At 41.7% G+C, this 21,906-nt stretch overlaps 1 pseudogene; it reads right to left on the bottom strand.

The window, feature by feature from the left end:
• The window catches only part of LOC133512513 (obg-like ATPase 1), a 57,622-nt pseudogene that overhangs the window by 21,893 nt on the left and 13,823 nt on the right, over window positions 1–21,906 (bottom strand).

Genomic DNA, 21,906 nt, shown 5'->3' with positions numbered 1-21,906 from the left:
ACCCTACAACGGCCGATCTTGGGTCATGTTAGGCCGTTCATACATTGCATGTATACAGTACACAAACACATTCATTCAAACTTCCCCCACTGCTCAGCCCCTCGCATGTATTGAACTGTACCTTCCAGGAGAAGCAAGACTGCAGACGCACTGACAGACAGGTCAGGCTCTCCAGTTTTGTTAAAGGTCAACTCGTTTACTTAAAAGGCCCTAATTTACTTTAATGCGCATGGTTTGAATGAAGAAAAAAAAAAGCGTAAAGTCCAAGGAATACCATCATGGCACATATTTCTCCTTCGTCCTGCTTTGCCACCACCAAAATATGAGAGTACTATATTGCAGATTTTTAAGCAATTTTTTTCAAAAAGGGTAAACAGGCAAGTTTGAATTTAGAGTGGTGCTCCTTCAGAGTGGTACCACATTGTTACACAACATGCTGGGTAGCACTCAGTGCTACTGGATGCAATGCAGCCTGATTAAGAGCGAGGAGAGGCAGACGAGGACAACATACTGTATGAAAATATATGACTGTGAGTATTATTATACACGTTCCTGCTCCGTGTGTGTAAAGTCCAGCGCACACCGAGGTGGCCACGCGGCCTCACATGGTGTCTATCGAAGCTCCCCAACGGCAAAAACTGAAAGCCTGTGTCGGGTTTTGTGGCACCACCTACAATCTACTGTACTGTGTGAAACAGGTAATAATCAAGGGTATGATATTTTGAGAGCCAATGGGCAATGATCACCCGTCGCATTCACTGATTTGTCCTCTCATTCTGTGTTGAGAGACTGCATGGTTTGCTTCTTTTTTTTTCTTGGGGAAACAGTGAAACATGAAATGATATACAGTGGTTAAATATTAGCGTAAAATGCAATACTTTATTGGGGGTGATTCGGAAGCACCACACCAGCAGCCAGCCAACTAGGTCTCAACTAAGCTTAAACCTGGCAACATTTCTTTTTCTTGAAAGCTCATGTACATATTTGATTGCATCTTCAATTTACTATCAATTTACTTGTCAATTGAAATTTCTGCAATTTGCAACAAAACCAGTGATCCATGGTCTCCCACCCATGAAAACTAATTGTTGAACACTGTATAATGCATGGCAGGGGCTTAAAGTAGGAGCTATTTAAGTGTTTATAATTACAGTTTCAGCTGTGCTAATTTGTTAGCCTGTCTAACAATATGTTAGCTTTAACGTAGCAGACTTTTGTTAGACCACAATTACATGGCTTGGTTGAACATTTCAATTTTTGAATACAAAATGTTTTATTCTCTTTTGTTTCCTGTGTCAGTGAAAATAAACTGGGAGTGACAAATAACTTGAAGCCTGCATGCGTCACCTTTTTTTTGGGGGGGGGGAGAGACTGTGGAAGTGAGAGAGTGAGAACAGACATTCAGGAGTACTGTACTTCAAAAAGTGTGTCTTCAGAAGCATAATTAAAGAAGTTTAAATATGTTGAAAGCATGTGGGGATATTGCACATTTTGGAATGTGTCCCCCACCCCCCCGCCACAACAAACAAGGGTTTACTATCCAGATAAAGATACGGCTCCCTTGTAAAATAAACAATATCTTAACTGATGAGTGAAAACATCCCAGAAGTGACAGGGCTGTAGCCACCACATCATCAATTATGCGTTAATGAGCCCCTCTCGCAAACAAAGCCCGCTATAGGAAATGTCTAGCGACGAAAGAGAAGAAAGCCTCTCGAAAGACTCTTGTAGATGCCATTCCCTATCACGCAATGCCTTTCAGCCATAAACACATGACAAATGGTGCCTTAATCATTTTTTACGAGCAGGGATGTGCAGGGGCAGCGCAGGGCCGGAGGGGAGAGGGGGGTCGGCGAGCAGCAGGCGGGCCCCTGTTGCACAGAGGAGAGGGTTGTGTGCTAAAGTCTCCTCTGGAACATCACTGGGCCGGTACGCCTTTGATCTCCACACCGCAATTACGCCTGCACCCAAATGAGCATAGAGTCGCCTCTGAGACAGACATCAAACATGCACATGGATGCGTTCTCATACACATGCGCTGTATAGGATTGGAGCCATGTGCCCCTCTCTACCCTAAATGATGTACTGTCTCCAGCAGAGAACCTGGGGATAAAAGGCGGCCTTGCTCCTCGTCTGATCCTTCCATTAATGATGCTTTTCTAAAGCTAATACTGCGCATTCTTTTCTAAACAAGGGCAGCATGTTACGCGGCTTCTGAACTCCAAGCAGGATGACGGCGAGATGGTGTTCGTGAGGAATAACCACTCAAAAATGGTGGCAATGGCAAATGTACTAGCCCAAAAAGCACACTGTAGCTACAAGCACCTTGGGACTAGATGATGGAAGGTTTGAAACACTCTCTGGATGAACGCTATACCGCGAGTCTAGAAGGTTCCGAAATAATTCAGCTCTGACAGTGTCAATCAAAATGTAGCCAGGGTGTTCAAAAGTTTCAACGATGAAGATTAGATGCTCACCAAACGGTACAGGTAAAGTTAGATAGACGTTCCCTGCCTTTGCAAGAACTTTGCCAGCTCTAGGAGTTCTTTGTTTTCCTCAGTGGCGCTACAGTACTTGGTTGACAAACTGGTGCTGAACCACATTCAGACAAACACTTTGCTAAGGCAAAAATTCTGCAACGCTGTTTCATGTCAACTGGCCAAACATGGGCAACTTACAAAAACTGCAAACCCGGAGATGTTAAACACTGGTGGGCTTTCATCCGTCCCAAAGATACCTGAAACGAAAGCAAAAAGGAAGTGTAAAGTGACTTTTTGAAAACTTTGTATTACAATACAGTATTGATATTTTGTCCAACACACACAATGCATTCATCCAAAATATAAGAGAAGTTAACCTCATGGTTTAAAGATAAATGTTTGTCTATATTTGCTTTGTGATTTGACTGGCAACCAATCCAGTGTGCAGACCACCTCTCGCCCAAAGTTCAGTCACCCACGACCAATGGGAAGTGATATGTAAAAACAAAAAATGGCTTGATGCCATTATGGCTGTCACAAAATTTAGGGATTTTTTTTTTTTTTTTTACTACTTAGATGTGTTTTATTCTCATTCATGAGGGCTGGTTTTCAATCCTAAAACTCCACATGTTGGAACTGAGTGTGTAGTATATATGGTACTCCAGAATTTGAGACAACATATCACCATTTACTAAGTGTTTAGATAGCGCGATTAGCATTAGCATCCTAGTAATTAACATTTTAAATTAAAAAAAACCCACTAAAATCAAAACATTATCATTCAGCTCACTCACAAATCATTAAATGAAAATTACTCATCTAATAGTGTCTTGAATATCTTAAATATAAGCGATGCTTCCCTGACGTCTGTGTAAAAACATAACTGTGAGCGGCACAAAAATTGTTCCTTTTTTTTTTGTCCTGGCTGTGCTTCGAGGCAGAAATTTTGCATCGACTAACTTTTCAATCCCCCCGCCCCCTACCCTTTTATGGTTTGAATATTCGCTTTTTTTATTACTAGCTGAATTGAAGTGTAATCTTTGGACAATCGTATGATTCCAAATTTGTGGGAACAGTTTGAGGAAGGACATTTCCTGTTGCAGCATGACAAAGCACAAAGGAACCACCGTGAAAATATGCTTGGATGAGTTTCATCTGAAAGAAGCCTGATGTGAAATCCCCATCCAACATATTTAAGATGAGCAAAAACGGATCTTCTGAGCCATCAGACATGTTGTAGAAGTCTTCCCATGAAGAGTGGAAACTTTTATTCGAGTTGTAAAGGAGGGCCCAAATCGGAATTTTCTACTGCTTTCTTTTGACTTTGCACTTTTTCCTATGCTGTATATAATACATCCTTTCAAACATTAACTGAGGCATATAGTTGAAATGAATATATGAATGATACATGACCGATCAAATGAATGAATCAAACAAAACACCTTAGAATTCGAGCATTGCCTGAAGAGTGCAAATTGGTGAGCATGTCCTGAATGACAGTCCTTAGCGCCACAGATAAAATTGGCTTATTTGCCTCATTCTGTGAATCACCCCCCCCAAACCCCCAAACATTAAAGCTGAGATTGTAATTTCTCTAGCTGTTTGCTTTGAATAGTCCGTAACCGTATCATCATCTCAACTGCGCAGGCAGGGGAAGAAAAAAAACACAACAACAACAACAACACACAAACACACGGGAGCTCGGCGACAGGCAAATGGCAGTCTGGCGTCTCGGCATCAGACCGGCTGCCATTAGGGCTGAGAGCAAGAATTTATTGTACAATTAGGGCCAGCCAGATCCACCTGTAATCATCTCCATACAGGTGTGAGCTGCTCTCTGGACAAGGGAAGTGACTCATCACTTGTCAAACGTCAACACTTTGATGTCGACATTGTTCATCGTGGCACGCTGGAGACCCTGCAGCACTATCGTCTTAGCTTGTTTAAAACACTGATTTATTGCAACACTCACAGTTGGGGGGGGGACATGCACGCACACAAAACTCTTCCGACTGAGGCCAGCTATTGCACAAGCCATGAATCATTTGATTTAAGACTTTTCTTGCTCCTCCCGCCGTCTGACAGTCGCATGTTTGTGCTGGGATTTTGCAGCAGGAACATTTTAACAATCAATCACAGGTGAATGACTGTTCATGGGATACAAGGAACTGATGAAGCCGTTGGAAAAGTGAAACATGAGTCGGCTAGTATGAGGTTACTCTCCGTTTACATTAGAGAAAGAGATGACTGTTTTGTATTCCTGCAGTAAAGGTGGGTAACACTGCAACTTCACAAGCCCAAGTATTGTTTTTTTTTTTTTTTTTTTTTTTTAAAGTAGGTGGTGTAAAATATGTTTCAGGACCACCACTAGGAAATAGGATAGGATTTTGATGGTGTGTGTCACCGCTTCCACTACTTAAAGTGCCACTGACACATACAACATAAAATTTAGCATGTTGTTAACCAAAAAAAAAAATCAGCCAGAATGAACGCATCTGTTTGTTCACAGCACGTCAGAATGTTACTGTATGTCGATTTTTTTCATCTCCCGCCATGAAAAGTCTCTCAAGGCTTTTGTGTTGAACAAGAACCAGGAAGTGACGTTTTTTGCAGACACCTACACTGGCGTGGTCGAGTGTTTATACCTGTTGTACCGGCGAAAAATTTGCTGTTTTTTCTGCGTGTTAGTAAATGACGGTTCACTGTATTGCTGGATTTCTCTCGAACACTCGGGAGGATGGATTCACTCTTCCGACGTTTCCAAAAGACCCGGTTCGTTGTGAAAAATGGATTGCACAGGTGCAAAGGGTAAGAGTTTTGTGTGTTCCAAATGACACGTAGATCAGTATAGACCTATTAAAAAAAAAATAAAAGTTGGCGGGCACAGTTTATAGCATATGTATGTACGGTATGTATTTCTTTCGGCTTGTCCCGTTAGGATCGCAACAGTGTGTCATTTCAGATGAACGCTCATATTTGTTTGGCAGAGTTTTCACGTCGCAGTTTATAGCATATGTTATGTGTAAACTTTGAATAAATCCCTTGGTCAAACCAGCAAAATATAACAAAGCACTTGTATTGCGTTTAAGACAGTTTAATCACACACAATACAATATAACACAAAACAATAACAAAATAGAAGTACAAAGACAGTTTAGTAGTGTGTAACACGAGCTAACTAGCCAAACGACATATAGTCACCAAACTCGAACGAATTTTCCAAATAGGCGAAAGTTATTTCCAGCGAATGTTCCGGTGAAGGAAGTGTGGTGTCCGTGTACTTGTCCAAAAGCAGCCGTATCAATAATAAAAAAAACTCAGTCAACAGCCATCCTTGTCCTTATAGAACATTATAGAAATGCGTGTCCGATGACGGGCCACCGTTCCCCCCGACCCAGAGGTTGGTGGGTCGGGCGTAAGAAAAATTCAAAAATCTCTCTCTCGTTCATCTGCCATTCACACTCAGCACATTGTGTTTTCAATGCATGGGATCCAGTGTGACGTCTGTATATGACATCACAGACAATATGGCTGCCACTGGGATGTCGAGTCGTACTTTTGCAACTTTGCGCTCCCAGCTCATTTTTTTCCGACTCCTATTATCATCAAAGTGCTTAATATTATATGTAGTTTTGATAGCAACACCCATTTTAAAATGTATAGTTTGGTGTCAGAAGCACTTTAAATATATTTAATTTGTTAAAAGATCATCCTGATGTATTTGGGGGGTTCCTTATTAGCCAGGGTGTTGGGGGTAAGTAGCTGCTTAGTAACTGTAATCGAGTATATATATATATATATATATATATATATATGTGTGTGTATATATATATATATATATGTGTGTATATATATATATCACAGAAAATGGGGAGTGGGAGGGGGAAGGAAGTAGTCTGGGCTTCCTCACTCAAGCTACTGCTCCTGCAACTGGACCTCAGACAAGTTGAACAAAATAATTCAATGGATCATAAGTAATGGATTCAATGATATCAAAAAAATTCTTTTAATTCAGATTTTTTTTTTGTGGCACTTTTTAATCATGGGTCGATTTGACCAAAGAACATTATTGCTGTTCCTGAGAAACAAACGTAACAGGAGGGTTAACACCTCTTGTTCAGAATTTCTTTTGCATCAATTGTCGGGAAAAGCCACAAAAAAAGAATTCCGTGGTTTCATGTGAAAGTGATCTTAACGCGAAAACATAGTTAAGAGAGATTTATTTTTCACAACAGTTTTGTCCAGTTCCGAACGATGTGACCTCAAGGCTTATTGACTTCCACTGTATTTCAAACTCCATACCAGAAGGGGGTGGAAGAGAAGAATCAAAGCTAACTTTTGTTAGCATGAGCTGAAAGTGAAGCGCGCAGTCTCATGGCTATCAATGATTTATATTTAACTTGTGAAAATCATTGTGTCGCATTAGAATAAACACACATTTCCTTTATTCGTTGAATTTGGACACAGTCTTTGAGCTCTGTGGGGATTTCCAGACTGTGTTGCTCGTAAAAAGCAAGCCACTCATGTTACAATTGTGAGCAACATGTGACAACAAAGCCAAATATGTGGAGTGAAACCATCTTCATTATAATAATTCTACAAGAGCCCCCCCTCCCCCCCTTGAGATTTATTGACCATCACCAGATGGTATTAATGACTTTTTGCTTTGAACGTGCTTATATTTGCTGTTTTGATATTTAAGGCCTTCACTCTCTTTGATATCGTATGGAATTGAGAAAATGCTGCTGGAAAATGGGGACCATATGCTAGACGAAGTGCTTAATGAAGTTTTGCGGGCTATTGAAGGTTTGCAGGCAGGATGTTGTTTTGGGGCATACTCGGTCAAGTAAGTAAATGCATGGGTAAACACTCACCCAGGTGCTAATAAATTGATGTTATGATGGGTTTGTGTGTATATGTAAAGTTTGTTTATGATGCAAAGCAAGCATAAATTGATTCATTGTTACTGTATCTGTCCATCTTCCCATATAGTGCGTATCCTCTTCAGGGTCATAGGTGAGCAGGTGGCTTTGAGTGCAAGGCGGGGTACCTCCTGGACTGGTGGCCAGTCAATCGCAGGGCACATGAAAAGTTTAGGTGGGGCCATCAGGGACAGGAGTGATCATTTCACTTGGGCAGAGGTGTTAGACTCAGTTTTGGTGTGGGCCACATTGTAGTTTCAGTTTCCATTATGACTGTGAAGCCATAAAAATCTTTCATCATCTCAAACTTATCACACAAAATTTCTGAAATAGTTTTGGAATCAGAGCAGAAAGTGTTTTTCAATTATTGTTCATGTTTGGTAACACAAAAGTGCTAATAACATCTAAATGTAATAATTTATAATATATGAATATGAAATTTAGAACAGATTGTCACAAAAATCTTAGAAGTTGATTTGCCACCACGGGCCACATAAAATCATGCGGTGGGCCAGATCAGGCCCCAGGCCTTGAGTTTGACACCTGTGCACGAGGGTGTACCAGAGCCTTTTTTCTGAGTTTTAATAGTAAGCATGAGGACATTTCAAAAGTATCTGTGCAAGAGTGTTTTTCAATGTTGTTTGAGGAGGGGGAGGGCCTGTTGTGTGTCGGGACTATTTCCGTAGTGCCAATGAGCCCTGTATGCCAACTGGCACATTTACACAAGTATTGTACATTTTCAATCAAGTGGATTGTCTCCATCCATTCATTTTCTTTGCCGCTTATCCCCGAGTGCTGGAGCCTATCCCAGCTGTCAACGGACAGGCGGCCGGGTGCACCCTAAACTGGTTGCCAGCCAATCGCAGGGCACATTGAGGCAAACAGCCGCACTCATAATCACACCTAGGGGCAATTTAGAATGTCCATTTAATGGTGGATTATCTCTTTTAAGTGTATAAATAAACAAATTTATTAATTAATTAAAATGAAATAGGCGGCACGGGGACTCAGCTGGACAGTGTTGGCCTCACAGTTCAATCCCGGCCCTGCCCTAGTTGAGTGTGTATGTTCTCCCCGTACCAACGTGGGTTTCCTCCGGGCACTCAGGTTTCCTCCCACATCCCCAAAACATGTAACATTAATAGGACATTCTAAATAGTAGTCTTTATGTGACTGGCAACCAGTTCAGGGTGTACCCCGCCTCCTGTCCGATGACAGCTGGGATAGGCTGCGACACTCCCGTGACCCTCATGAGGATAAGCGGCTAAGAAAATGGATGGATGGATAAAATGAAATAAATGTTAAAATATTTCAGTGGTTTGATGATTGCGTTTCACCGAGTCCATCCGAGTGAAAAACTGTCATAGAGCGTTTCAGCAGTATGATGAGCGATTTTTATTTGTGTACAGGATATAAGCAAGAAACGACGGAAGAACTATGTGTGAGAGCATTTTAGCCGTGTGATGGTGGTTCATTTGTGCGTGTGAAAAAAAATTTACGTAAGGTTGCAGGTGTGTGTGTGAGCGAAACAAAATTGGAACATGGCAGCATTTCAGAAGTGCGTGTGAACGGTGATTTATTAGTGTGTGAGAGCATTTCAGTTGTGTGCATCAGGAAAAAGAAACCGAGAGATGAAACCTGGAACTTTGTCCCCCATAATTCTGATGTTGTTCCAGGTCTCTGCTCTGATTTCTTATGTAGGTTTGGTGGTTACGTGCTTAATTCAAAAAGTTGTTAACAGATGTCAAACTGGATCGGAATCCCTTTGGCCTTGGCATCAGCTTCAATTAGCGCAGTCTTGACTTACAGCCTCCTGATCAGGACTCCAGAATTACATCATGCGCACCCGACATGTTGACAGTGATACATTTGAGAAACTCTTTTTTTTTTTAAAATCAAAAAGAAACTGATCAATGCATCATAAAAGATCAGTAGAAGCAATAAAAATCATTTTAAAAAAGAGGGTACTTTAATTATAGTTTTATATCATGTTAATGTGTCTTATGAGACAGATGAGACCAGATCGCTCCTTCCAGTTCATCCACTTCACATTTGTAGACTTTAAAAACTTGGGTGGCGTGCGACTGACAGAATGATAGCACGATTTGTCACTGCATTTCCAGGAAGTTATGTCATTTTTGTCTTGTGCCAACAAGTCGAAAGCCCACTAACGACTCAGAACCGTACTGCAACGCTAACGTTGTAAAGCCTGAACCATCAAATAACTGATGAAACTTTCCAAATAGTTAAAATCGGACCCTTTATTTGTTCTGATAAACCACGGGTGTCAAACTCAAGGCCCTGGGGCAGATACAGACGGTCACATCATTTCATGTGGCCCACAAAGGCAAATCACGTGTGTCAACTTCCATGAATTTTGTCAAAATCTGTACCACATTTTTTGACATTCTCATGTCATAAATGATGACATTGATAGATCGCAAGCATTTTATGTTACCAAACATTAACAATAGTTGAAAAGCCCATTAACCTTTATTTCTGATTCTTCGCAGTCATAACGGCCCTCTGAGGGAAACCGTATTGACAATGGCAAAAATGAGTACGACACCCCTGTTCTAAATAAAATGTTCAAAATATCACAAAGGTCATTTTTTTCAGATTTACATTTTTTTTTCCAGATAATTGCATCAACTTTTGGGCAACGTCCTTGTAGAATGTATTTCACAGCATACACCAAGCTTTTCAAGAAAACAAATATTTCAATGGTGATGCATTGGTGTACTAAAGTACAGTGGTCCCTTGGATTGCAAGGGAAATTGATTTCCTCACCACACTTGTACCTTAAATCATCTTTGTCCATTGACATGAATGGATATGGCATTGATCCGTTGCAGCCTCCCCCTTTTAATGTGAAAAATGACAACCTACAACATTTGACTTCATAATAACATACAACAATGTTATAATTACAGAACTAGAATGTAAAGAATCTAACTGTTCTTGCCACATTTTGCTACAGTTTGATGGATAGTGTGCTGTTCCAGATTTGTGCGCAATGGTCACCTGAAGGCAGTGTAATACAGACCTAATAGAATAATTAAATGTCTACGTGTGTCACTCTATGTTCAAATATCAGTTGCTTGAGGGTTATAACATCAACAGAATTTGTCATTGTTTGTTATCATTTGTTAAATTTGTTAGAGATGACTAAGGCCAAACATTTGGTAAAAAGACAGCTTAAACTTTATTCTTTTTTTAAGATTAGGACACAAGATTTTAAAAAAACAAACATTTATCACCAAGATTAATAAATGAGACATGAAAAGCTCACCTCATTACTGTTCCACTCGTGACATTAGCAGACACATTTCTTGTCATCCACTACCCGGCTGTTGAGTTTGCACATTACTGTATGTCCTGTTTGGGGTTAAAGGAGGAGAAGCGAGAAACCATTAAAGGAGATGAAAAAGCATATAAACCCAGCAGGCCATGTGCTAATTGTTTCCCCAATGCGACGCATCCTGATGCCAAACAATGAACAATGACCGGGCTCACATTCAAGCAGGACTGGTGAGTCTTTTGACAGGGATAACATGCACGAGACCCCTTCCCTCCTTCAAATCTTGACAAAATTCCCTCTGGGATATCTTGCCCTCCAGTCAGTTTTTAAAAGTAATAACCCGCCGGGAATGTTTAAGCAAAAGAAATGAGAGGGAGATGGAAATTGGAAATCACCCAGAACTAATTAGCAGTTGCTTTGTGGGGTGAAAATTATAGATTCAACTACAGTTTCAGTAGAGTATGAGAGAGTTTCAGTAGTGTACATCCAAAAAAAAAAAAAGTTCCATAGTGTTTAAGAAGGTTGTGTGTGAGAGTGTTTCAGTAGAATGTGAGAGCATTTCAGTCGTGTGTGCGAGAGTGTTTACGTAAGTTGTATGTGAGAGTGAACAAATATCAGTAGCGTGTATGAAAGAGTTTCACTAGTGTGTGAGATCATTGAAGAAATGAAGCGAGGAGGAAACAGAAATTGGAAATAGCTGTGAAGTAAATGGAAGTTGGTTTGCTGTGGAATACGTATAGCTATTCCAAAGGAACATGTGCAACAATAAAAAAAAAAACATTGTTAAAGTGGAAGGGTAAACAGGCTATCGTCATTAACCAATGGCAAAATCTCGTCAGGGTATACAATAAAGAAATATCTCTACAAGACATAATAAGCAGCTGGTCACCTCTAATTAAACTGGTAAACCTTGAAGCTTGAGTCTTGTTTGCCTGGGTAAGAATGCCATCCAGAAAAGTCATGTCATGTAAATCCAATGTCATGTGACCAAATCATATCTTCTCATTTTAGAGTTACAGTACTTGCATGTACTTTGCGCCCTCTCCTTCTGGATTTGTGACGTGGCCCCCTGGGGATGCTCGCCCTGTTTCCGCCTCTTCCTCTTGCGTCGGGTTTAGTCCGTGTTGCTCTCCTGGGAGGGGCTGGTCCTGGGGAAGCTCTTGGTCCAATGAAGGTGGGGGGAGGTGCCCGCTGGCCTCACTCTTGGGGGCCTCATGCAGCTCTCCGGATAAAGGATTGGGGCTGTTGACCTGCAACCAGGTCCTGTGTCATACTCTTACCTCTCACCGGGGTGCCCCACCATGGTCGTCACGTCTCTCTCGCTCGGGCTGTGCGTGGTCCCCGGCTGAATTCATGGGCTATCATATGGTGTCAGTGCCTCCTGCCTTGGATGGGCCCACCTTCTGTGCCCTATTCTGATCTCTTGGTTGGTGGTCAGCGGTTGCTATGGCAGAGGGTTCTCTGTCATCTTCCAGGCAGTCGCCCCGTCCCAGCATTTTTTTACTCACACTGTACATATTTCTTATTCAGGGTCCCCTGGAGGGCAAGCATGTGGCACGGAGAGACAGATGCTGGGCCAGGTTCTATCACATCTGTGCTTGTCTCTGGTCCAGCTGCCCCACTTCTCGGCCTTGATTGGTCCTACACTTTTGTTGGTTAGAGACCCCATGCTCTCCAGGCGTGATGGCAGCAGTAGGGCGCACTACGTCGGGGACAGGGGGGGAAATTAGGCACGTTGGTCAGATACACTTGCCCCTCCCTTTAGGACTGGTTGCGGTGCTTCGTTTGGGCTATGGGACCGCCCTGGGTCCTGAGGCGTGGGTGGGGTCTCCCGGGCTGGGTTCCATACAGGGGGTAGGCTCGCTGGCTTGGCCCCTCCTTGCGGCCCACCCTTCCTCAATAGCCAGTTCAGCAATTCCATACACCAGTTGAACAACATGCATGTGTTTTGGTGTTCATCTACTAACAAGTTTCCATTAACACTTTATAGACTTTAATTGATTGTGCTGGGACCACTAATAATAACACAGTTTGTATTAAGATATCAACTCACAGGTTCTTACAGGTGTTCGACACTATAAAAGGATCCCACTGCTCCACTCATCAGTCGTATTTCCTTGTTCATTTCCTACATTCATTTCTCTCATCTTCTAGCTTCTAATTTGTTACATGTCCTCACCCGGTGTCCCACCATCCACAAATAAGAACACTATTTGACTTTTGCGACATTACTTGTGGTCAAACATGGCTAACTATCATTCTGCTGTGGTTCTTACTCCTAGTCCCCTTGTCCATTCTGTCCCTCCGTCCGCCCCCTAAAACCCTTTTCTGTCAGGATAATTAAAACATAAAAAACAAGCAGACGGAGTACCTATATTTCAAAACACACAAAACTATTCCCTCACCAAAGGCATAGAGATCCGCCATTCTGCATGGCTGTGCAGCTGAACAGGACAGTTTAAAAAAAAAAAAAAAAAAGGGAAGATGTTTAATTTGATATAAATTCCTGATCCGTCCTGGGGCACTTTGGAGAAGTTTGCCAATGCGAATATCCACACTAGTTCTTCGAGGACAGTGGTTTTCAAACTGGGGGGTGGGGGCAGGGCACCATGACAGGGATTGTTTCAGCACCCCCCACCCCCACACCCCGCTTGACAATCATTTAATTCCTCCCCTCCCGGTTTCCAATTTTCAGCGCTATCACCCGCCACTGCTTTGCGCTCCAGTTTTAGCACCGCCCCCCACAATCATCGTAAGAGAAAACTTTTGAGTGGCAGGGGGGCAGGTGTCAGATAAAGTAAAGTTAAAAAACCACTGACTGTTCTCTGAGAAAATATTGAGCATTCACAGTATATGGCGTGTATAGCGAATGGATCGGCGAAGTACTTGAAACCACAGTCAAGACTGCTTCTTGACAGGATGCAGAGGCGGAAAAGGGTGGAGAATGGGAGGGCGCGAGATAGAAAAGTTGTAATAAAGAAATGGAGCCTATTATTGTTGATTCAGCCCCGCAGAAATTAGCGGAACACAATTCTTATTGTTCCTGTCAACTTGACCTGCCTCTCCATATAAAAACTCCCCCACCCCTGAAACACTCCCCTTGCCTCCTTTTCCCTCCCCAAACCCTTAGCGCACTTCACAATCATACTCCCTTTTGAAAGAACGGAGGGGGGAAAAAAAACCTTGCCAGAGCCTCAATTACACAATGGCAGCAAAAAGCTCCGCACGCTGACCCCCAGCCAGCTGCATTCACTCTGGGCACATCTCTCTCCACAGGAATTCTAAAAGGCCTTTTAGTCAGGCAGCCAGAGTGCAGCCAGCAGGAGCGGCGCAGAGGAAGAGGCGCACACACACTCCGCCCGCCCGGCCCAAGTCTTCACAGAGAGATTAATCATGTGTGAAATGGAAACAGCAAACGGCGGCTGACACGGCCTGAACCCGCTCCAGGTTTCCCTCATCAGCTTGCGGCCGCCGTGCGGCGCTCCCCTAACAGGCAGGTGTTAATAAAAGGCATGCGGGTCCCGCAGGGGTCAAACGCATGCGTTTGCCGCCACCAAGCGCCGCTGGTGGGCCGCCTTCCCATTATTGTTGTTTGCGAGACCATTCATACGGACAAAAGCGCTGGATGTCTGTTCCTGTAAACACCAGTGCAGCATTGTTAGCAAATCTTGATAACAATGGAGAAAGTATTGGAGCTGTATGCCCTGGAAGTCGTCAGGAGATTGTTGAGGGATGAAAAAAATGATTATTCATTAATATTATGATTATTATTATTGTCATTGAATCATCATAGCACTTTTGCAACACTTATTAAAAGCACTGAAAAGCACATAAAATGAATACGGTAATCGACCCTCCATCGCTGGTGTTACATTTCAGATCATCCCTGCAACAAGTGAACTCAACGCTAGACACGTCACAGTATACCCTTTGCATGTTTTTATAGCATTTACAGTACATATATTTTTAAGGCTCTTGATATCCACATTTTAAAAACGACAACAAGAAAACAAACATTCAAACACATTACATACACGGGCCAGCGTAAAGAAATTATACTGGCCAAACAGTAACAAAAACATCTGTAATATCGCAGGATAGCAACATGTAAACTGCAATATAGCAGAATATTACTGTATGTATCATTATATATAAGAGAGAGACTGACTGAAAACTGTTTACACATTGTTGAAAAGTAGTGCAGAAAAAGTACAGATCTTTTCCTTACTGAATAACTGATCAATTATTCTAATTATTATCAAAAACTGTTATGATTTTGGCCACAACATACACACATGCAACTTGAACTCATGTCTAGCAGAAGCATACGTAAGAAGTTTTTTCTGGCCCCCTTTGCATTTAAAGATGAGGCATAGCCGTGCATTTATTGGCGACATAAACATGCAAAAAATGTCACTGGCGGCAGCTGAGCGAGGCCCACACAGCCGCCCGAGGAGACAATCAAGGCGCGTCCCTCCGGTCTTAAAAGCCTGGCACCGTCTTTGATAAGCGTCATTCTTTCTTACCATCTAAAGAGGTCTTCCATAGATTTGACTTGCCTTGCTCAACCTTTGACGAGTAATGTAGATCATTTTTATTCATTGCCAAAAATTGTCAGCAATTATGTGCGCAAAGCGGCCACCTGCCTAGGCTGAATGGCTCCTGTTAGTGGGGGTGCACGGGTTGTGTGTGTGTGTGTGTGTGGGTTGGGGGGGTGGCTGCTGTGGTGGGGGTGGGCTGTGCAGCAGGTGAAATAGCCCCTCTCGTTAGTGTAATGAGTGGTCCGAGCCTCGGAGTGGCGGGGGCGCCTCTCTCCGAGTGAAATGCCACCTCCCCCTCCTTAAATGCATCATGGGACATTTACAGTCAAATCACAGCTCAAGTTGCCGGTTCAGACTCATCATCTTAACAATGAGGCCGCATTTTCACACATCTTCAGCCAATGTTGCGCTTTCCATCCGACCCCCCTAAATACCGGTGTGCACCTCCCTGGTGCATATATTGTCAGCCATCTTTTCTGAATACAGAATTTGTTCTGTGACGAAGCTTGTAACTGACTTTACTCTACTAAATGTCATAACTCAGTTTCAGCTTCAAGAAAAAAAAAAAAAAAACAGACATTTTGACTTATTTTTAATTCAGGAAATGAGAACTGTATAGTGCTCTGTTAAGTCCGACTCATGAGACAACATCCAAAATGGAACTTTGGAGTGGCGTGGCTGCTTTAGAGCGTTAGAACACCTCATCGTCATGGCCTGGCAAAGCATTCCGACTACATCTGGGGGGGGGGGGGGGGTTTATTCCAGTCACCAGAGGTATCAATGATTGTAGTATTGAGTATTTTGATGGCTCAAATGTGTTTCGGCTGAAGAAGATACTTGACAAAGTAGCATCCATTTTTCCAGGTATTTCATTGAGCAGGGTATGGTTTTAGAGAAGGATCAACTTGATTTTTTGTTTTTCTCATTTTATAAAGGTGGCAATTTATTTTATCTTCTTTAAATTTGGCAGTTTTTTTCTGCAACATTTCTCTGTGGTTTGTCAAATTTAGACATTTATTTTCACCTGACAGAAACTTTAAGGTTTCGCTGAATCATCAACGATTTTGGTGCGATGTAGACAGGCTGTAAGGCCCCCGCCATTCCCCCCCTGCTCCCTTACACAGCTGCATGTTCAGTGATGCGAGTATTTAAGATGAAAAAGAGCTGTGTGGAAACACTTTCATTAGGCCACAGCGCTGACCCGGGGTCGGCCACTGAATAAGTAACTCTCTATTAATGATTTCTTCAGCGGCACGCTCCTGACCCCTGATCACTTTCAATCTCAGAAAGGGAGAAAATGGTGATGGGGGCGGGTGGGTGCGCTATTGCGTGAAGATTATGAAAAACATTTTTTCTTCTTTTGCCATGTGTGTGGGAGGGTGATTATATGTATGCTGCTGGGAGGGGGGGCGGGTAAAAGAGTTGTTGGGGGGGATGCAAAGATCCTGCTGAGACTGACTCACGAACTGTATTCTGGTTTCAGTTTCTTGTCGCCGTCTCTAATGGTCTTCTTCAGCTTGTTAGTAATAGGGAAGATCATCTGCTCACCCTCCAGCCTCAGCTCCTCGTGGATGATCTCCATGTCCCTCGTGGGGTCCGCGCTCCCCTCAACATGGATGATATCGTCATCATCAAATGAAACTCCAGCGCAAGGACACACGACGCACGAGTATTGATTTTTTTTCTTCTTCCTCCTTCCCAGTCACAGCAGGAGGGAGTCAAATCGGTAAAAACGGAATCAATGAGTCTTATCCTTTTTCTCCGCCACAAAGACGTTTTTGTTACAAAGCCATTGTGGAAATTGCGGGCTTTCAAAAACAAAACAAAACAATTGATGATAGATTTGGATGTGAGATGAATGACTTTTGGAATCTCACCTTCTTTGTATGGGTTTTCACCAGGTTCTCTGTTTACGCCGACATTTTAAAAACATGCATGCTGATTGAATACTTATACTATATCCATTGGTGTGAGTGTGAATGTTTATTTTTTAAAATAGCTAATAAGGATAACTGCTATGAATAAAATGGATAGATAACATAAACTCACTCGTCAGAAGATTAGGTACACCAGAATGACAATAATGCTCACTTATAACTGGCACTGTGGGCTGGATTAAGGTGGCGTTTTCAATTGTAATCATTTTTGGACTGGTGAGGAAGCCAGAGTACCAGGAGAAAACCAATACACTACACGGAAAGGCCAGAGCCCAGACTCAAACCCCAAATCTTAGAATTGTGAAGCACGCATGCTAACGACTACTCCCTACGTTAGCTTGAATATGTTTTTTTTTTTTTTTACATCAGTCAACGACAATAACCAGTTTGATCAAAGGAATGCCATCTCATTCAACAAGGAAGTAGGGAACAAGCCAGGTAAAGCACCAGGTAAGGCATTCAATAAAACGTGTCTGGTATGTTCAGACCATGCTCTGTGACGTCTGTGAATGCTCCGTATAAAAATAGTGTTGACAGACACTATTTCCAGAGAAAGTCACATCACTATCATGATTGGCTCATAAAAAAAAAAAAAAAAGCTCTCACACGATCAACCATCATGCTGGAACACGTATGCAGGCATGGAATATTGATGAGTCACAAGTGTCACAAACAATGCCTGTCAAACATGAAGGCATTTATAATATGTACAATAGAGAATTGTAACAGAGGCCCCGTAGCTCAGTGGTTAGAGCACTGGTTTGGTAAACCAGGGTGAAAAGGGTTGCGTCAGGAAGGGCATTCGGCGTAAAAAAATTGTGCCAAACATATATGTGCGTTCATCTGAGATGACACGCTGTGGCGACCCCGAAAGGGACAAGCCGAAAGTAACCTCCCCACAATAGAGAATTGTAATCCTCATGACCCACAAAAGAACCTTCCAACTTATTTCACGTTGATAGTTGTGTTGCATGCGCTCATTTTATAATTACTTCCTGAATGGTGACTTCCCAGCAGTGGGAAATAACAGTGTACAAATTCTTTAAAGCACATCTTAAAATCCCTGTAGGATGAAAAAAAAAATCCCTTCCTCAATGTGAGCTGCGCACAATCACTGCTAACAAATTGGGATTAAAATAGAATATATACCCTCGTCTTTGCTATTCTGCTTTTCTGTGCATGTTGTGTGCAAACCCACAAGATTTTTGCATTTTCAGAGTCTAGCCATAGCTAGCTAGCTAACTGCAAGTTTCAATTGTGCTAATGAAAGGCTGATGCGAACAAAAGTATTTAAGTTCTTTTATAGCGGGGCAGGGGTGACTCATAACGAGACCCGAGTCCATCACTGGACCCAGTTTTGTTTTAGCCATGACCCAAATAACTCTGGAAGACTTAAAAAAAAAAAAAAAAAAAAGAAAATCACATGAAAGCTACACTACCACAATTTACTACAAATCTACAAAGTTCTCAATCTTTGCACATTTTCAGCAATGATCTTGAAACACACATGATGTATTTAGAAACTTTACAGGGTCTTTAAGTAGATTTTTAAAAGGTATCTGAACTTTACAGCAGTATTTATTTTCCGGAAGAGTTTTTACTTTTACTTTCCGCATTTGAAAGCAGATATTTGGACTTTTGACTGCTTACTTTTTTGAAAATAGGCTACATTATTTTAAACCTCCCCTGATAACGACATGGTGTAAAAACATTTAATAAAAAAATGCAAACAGAGAGGTACTGTCAACTGCAGTTAAACTCTTGACTGAGATCTTGTGCTCTCTTATTTACCAAGGTGGGGAAAAAACAATAAAAGTGACTACAGCTCAACACAGAGGAACGTGAACCAGAAAGCATTAACAATGATTATACAACAGATTCCAAGATGGAATGTACTTTTGTAATGCTTGGGTAACTAGCATTTAGTCACGTCACAACACTAATGGAACATATGTTTCTTTACATAAGTGCTTTATGCGAGTTAATAAGGGGGAAAGTATTTTTGAGTACTGAGGTTTCCTCCCACTGTATCATGTTATCAAAATGAGTATTGCACATTACATAATTTTACACTTTGTCCCCAGGCACATTTCGGAATTTGTGCTTTTTCAAGTTAACCACAGTTGACCCAAAAATTACCAATTTTTTTTTTTTTAACATACAAATCTGTGTTCGAGTGTAGAGTGTTTGCCACTTCTAACTATAGCTGGTAACAGTTAGCCACCGCAAGCATGTTAGCATGACAACAGGAGCAATTAGCGTCAACACTGAATAGAGGGAGTTCTTGCACGTCATAAGATGGAACAAAAAAAAAATCTTTCCCGAGTGCACGCAAGCTTGCTCTTCTATTCAGTTCATATTGTTTCTTTTTTAACGTTGAAGTGAACAACACGGATGTTGTAAGCTAACATCGCTGGTCCACGTATGACTTACTGGACAGACGCTATACTGAAGACTCGTTGTCCGCATGCTGAAATGGACTTATTCAATTACTCTTGGCTTAATCAGCCTGTTTTGGTTCATCTCGTCTTGCAGAGGTACTTCACAGTATAAACAGTTCACTTAGGCTCCACAGAAAGGGGCTAATCAGTGGAATTATTGTTTTGCTGCTCCAATTTACCAGCTCCCTGTTTAGCACTGATTGCAATGAAAATGTGTCTTTGTCTCTGCCTCGAACTTAGAAAATAGAGTGCAATGTAATCATTTTGTTTGCTGGAATAATATACGTACATTAGCAGCAATCACAATGTAAAGTTGCGATACTTTGCAGCATGAATTCTGCAGTGCAATTTTTGCACGTAAGTTTTCAAAAGTACTGTAATTAGTAATAATCTTTCACAATTGATTTCAATCATGACAAATGAAAGCATTAAAAATATTCTGGAGAGGTTTTTTTTCTAGGACTAAGCTCCAATGTTTTACCATCTTACATCCTTTACATGAAAAGCAGATGATTCAATAATATAAAGGCTTTAGAAGTGCAGGAGCAGCTGATCACTCACTAGTTAGTCATCAGATGACGTTCTCCTTTGGCCACCACATATACCACAGTAATGCCCTTCAATTAATTCCGCCTAATTTAACATTCACTTCAAATTTACAGCCACCGAATTCATGGCTGAGAGCTGGGGAACAAATGCGTAGGGTGAAAGCGAAAAAAAAAAGAGAGGTAGTCTGAGGGGGCACTCGTTACAATTAGTCCTCCACTGGATTGTTGTAATGTGTCCTGCTCTTGTGAGGCCGCCGATTGGCCCAAAGACGCAGCACCTCCAGTTTCCGGGGATGTGATCACAACTCAAGTGTCCTTTTTTTTTAATGCTACATTAACAGTCCTCGTCATGAAAATAAAACAGAATAATTAAAATCTGAGGTCTTATTATTAGTGGCCAAACAATGATACTGCGAGTCTCTTACAACACATTTCCTTCCTTTTTAGACCTTTTCTTTTTGGATGTATGTGAATTTGTATGCTTCCAAGTGTATGTGATATGTTGTTAAATTAAATATATATACAGTTGAAGCCAGAAATTTACATAAACTGTGAAAAAAATATATAATTTTTTTTGTCTCACTATCTGAAGTTAAATCAGATTAAACCTCCCCTGTTTGAGCTAAATCAGGATCAGAAATAAAAAGGATGAGCAAAATTTAATTTTGTTAAATGGCACATTATTTTCTTAGAGGTGAAAAGTTTAGTACTACGTCCTTAAGAACGCTAAGGAAGCGCAGATGATGAGGTCATGGCTTTGGAAGCTCCTGTTAGTTTAACTGACAACAGGTGACTTAATTGACGACACACCTGTGGATGCGTTTAAGGCCACATCTCCAACACTCGACTTCCTTGTTTATATTCATGGGAAAATCTAAAGAAATCGGGCAGGAAATGAGAAAAAGAATCATGGCACTCCACAAGTCTGGCTCATCCTTGGGTACAATTTCCAGATGCTATGTTCAAACAATTATACACAAGTATAAACATCATGGTAATGTACAGCCATCACACTGCTCAGGAAGGCTCTATGTCCCAGAGATGAACGTCTTTTGGTTAAAAAAAAAAAAAAAAAAAAGTGTGCGAATCAACCTCAGCACAAAAGCTGAAGACTTTGTGAGGATGCTGGATGAAGCTGGGAAGAAAGTGTCATTATCCACAGTGAAAAGAGTCCTGCACAGACATGGGCTGAAAGGCCACTCACCGAGAATGAAGCAATTGCCCCTCAAGACACAAAATAGCCAGTTTACAGTTTGCAAAAAGTCACCAGGACAAAAATCTTAACTTCTGAAGACGTGTCCTGTGTTCTAATGAAACTAAAGTGGAGTTGTTTAGCCATAATGACCAATGTTACATCTGGAGGAAAAAGGGGGAAGCTTGCAGACCTGAGAACACCATACTAACTGTGAAGCATGGAGGTGGCAGCGTCATGTTGTGGGGCTGTTTTGCTACAGCAGGAACTGGAGCTCTTCATAAAAGAGACGGCATCATGAAGAAAGAATTACTTGGAGATTTTCAGGCAACATCTGAAGACATCAGCCAGGAAGCTAAAACATGGGTGCAAATGGGTCTTCCAAATGGACAAGGACCCCAAGCATATTGCCGAAATGGTTCAAAAGCGGTTTGAGGATAACAAAGTCAATGTCTTGGAGAGGCCATCAGAAAATCCTGATCTGAATCCCATCAAAAATATGTGGGCAGATCTGAAAAAGGCCTGTGAGTAAAATTTCTGATGA

This window comes from Syngnathoides biaculeatus, chromosome 14, assembly GCF_019802595.1.
Source record: "Syngnathoides biaculeatus isolate LvHL_M chromosome 14, ASM1980259v1, whole genome shotgun sequence".
NCBI lineage: Eukaryota > Metazoa > Chordata > Actinopteri > Syngnathiformes > Syngnathidae > Syngnathoides > Syngnathoides biaculeatus.
Note: the sequence above shows the minus strand (reverse complement) of the source record. Positions and strands in the feature narration are given on the sequence as shown.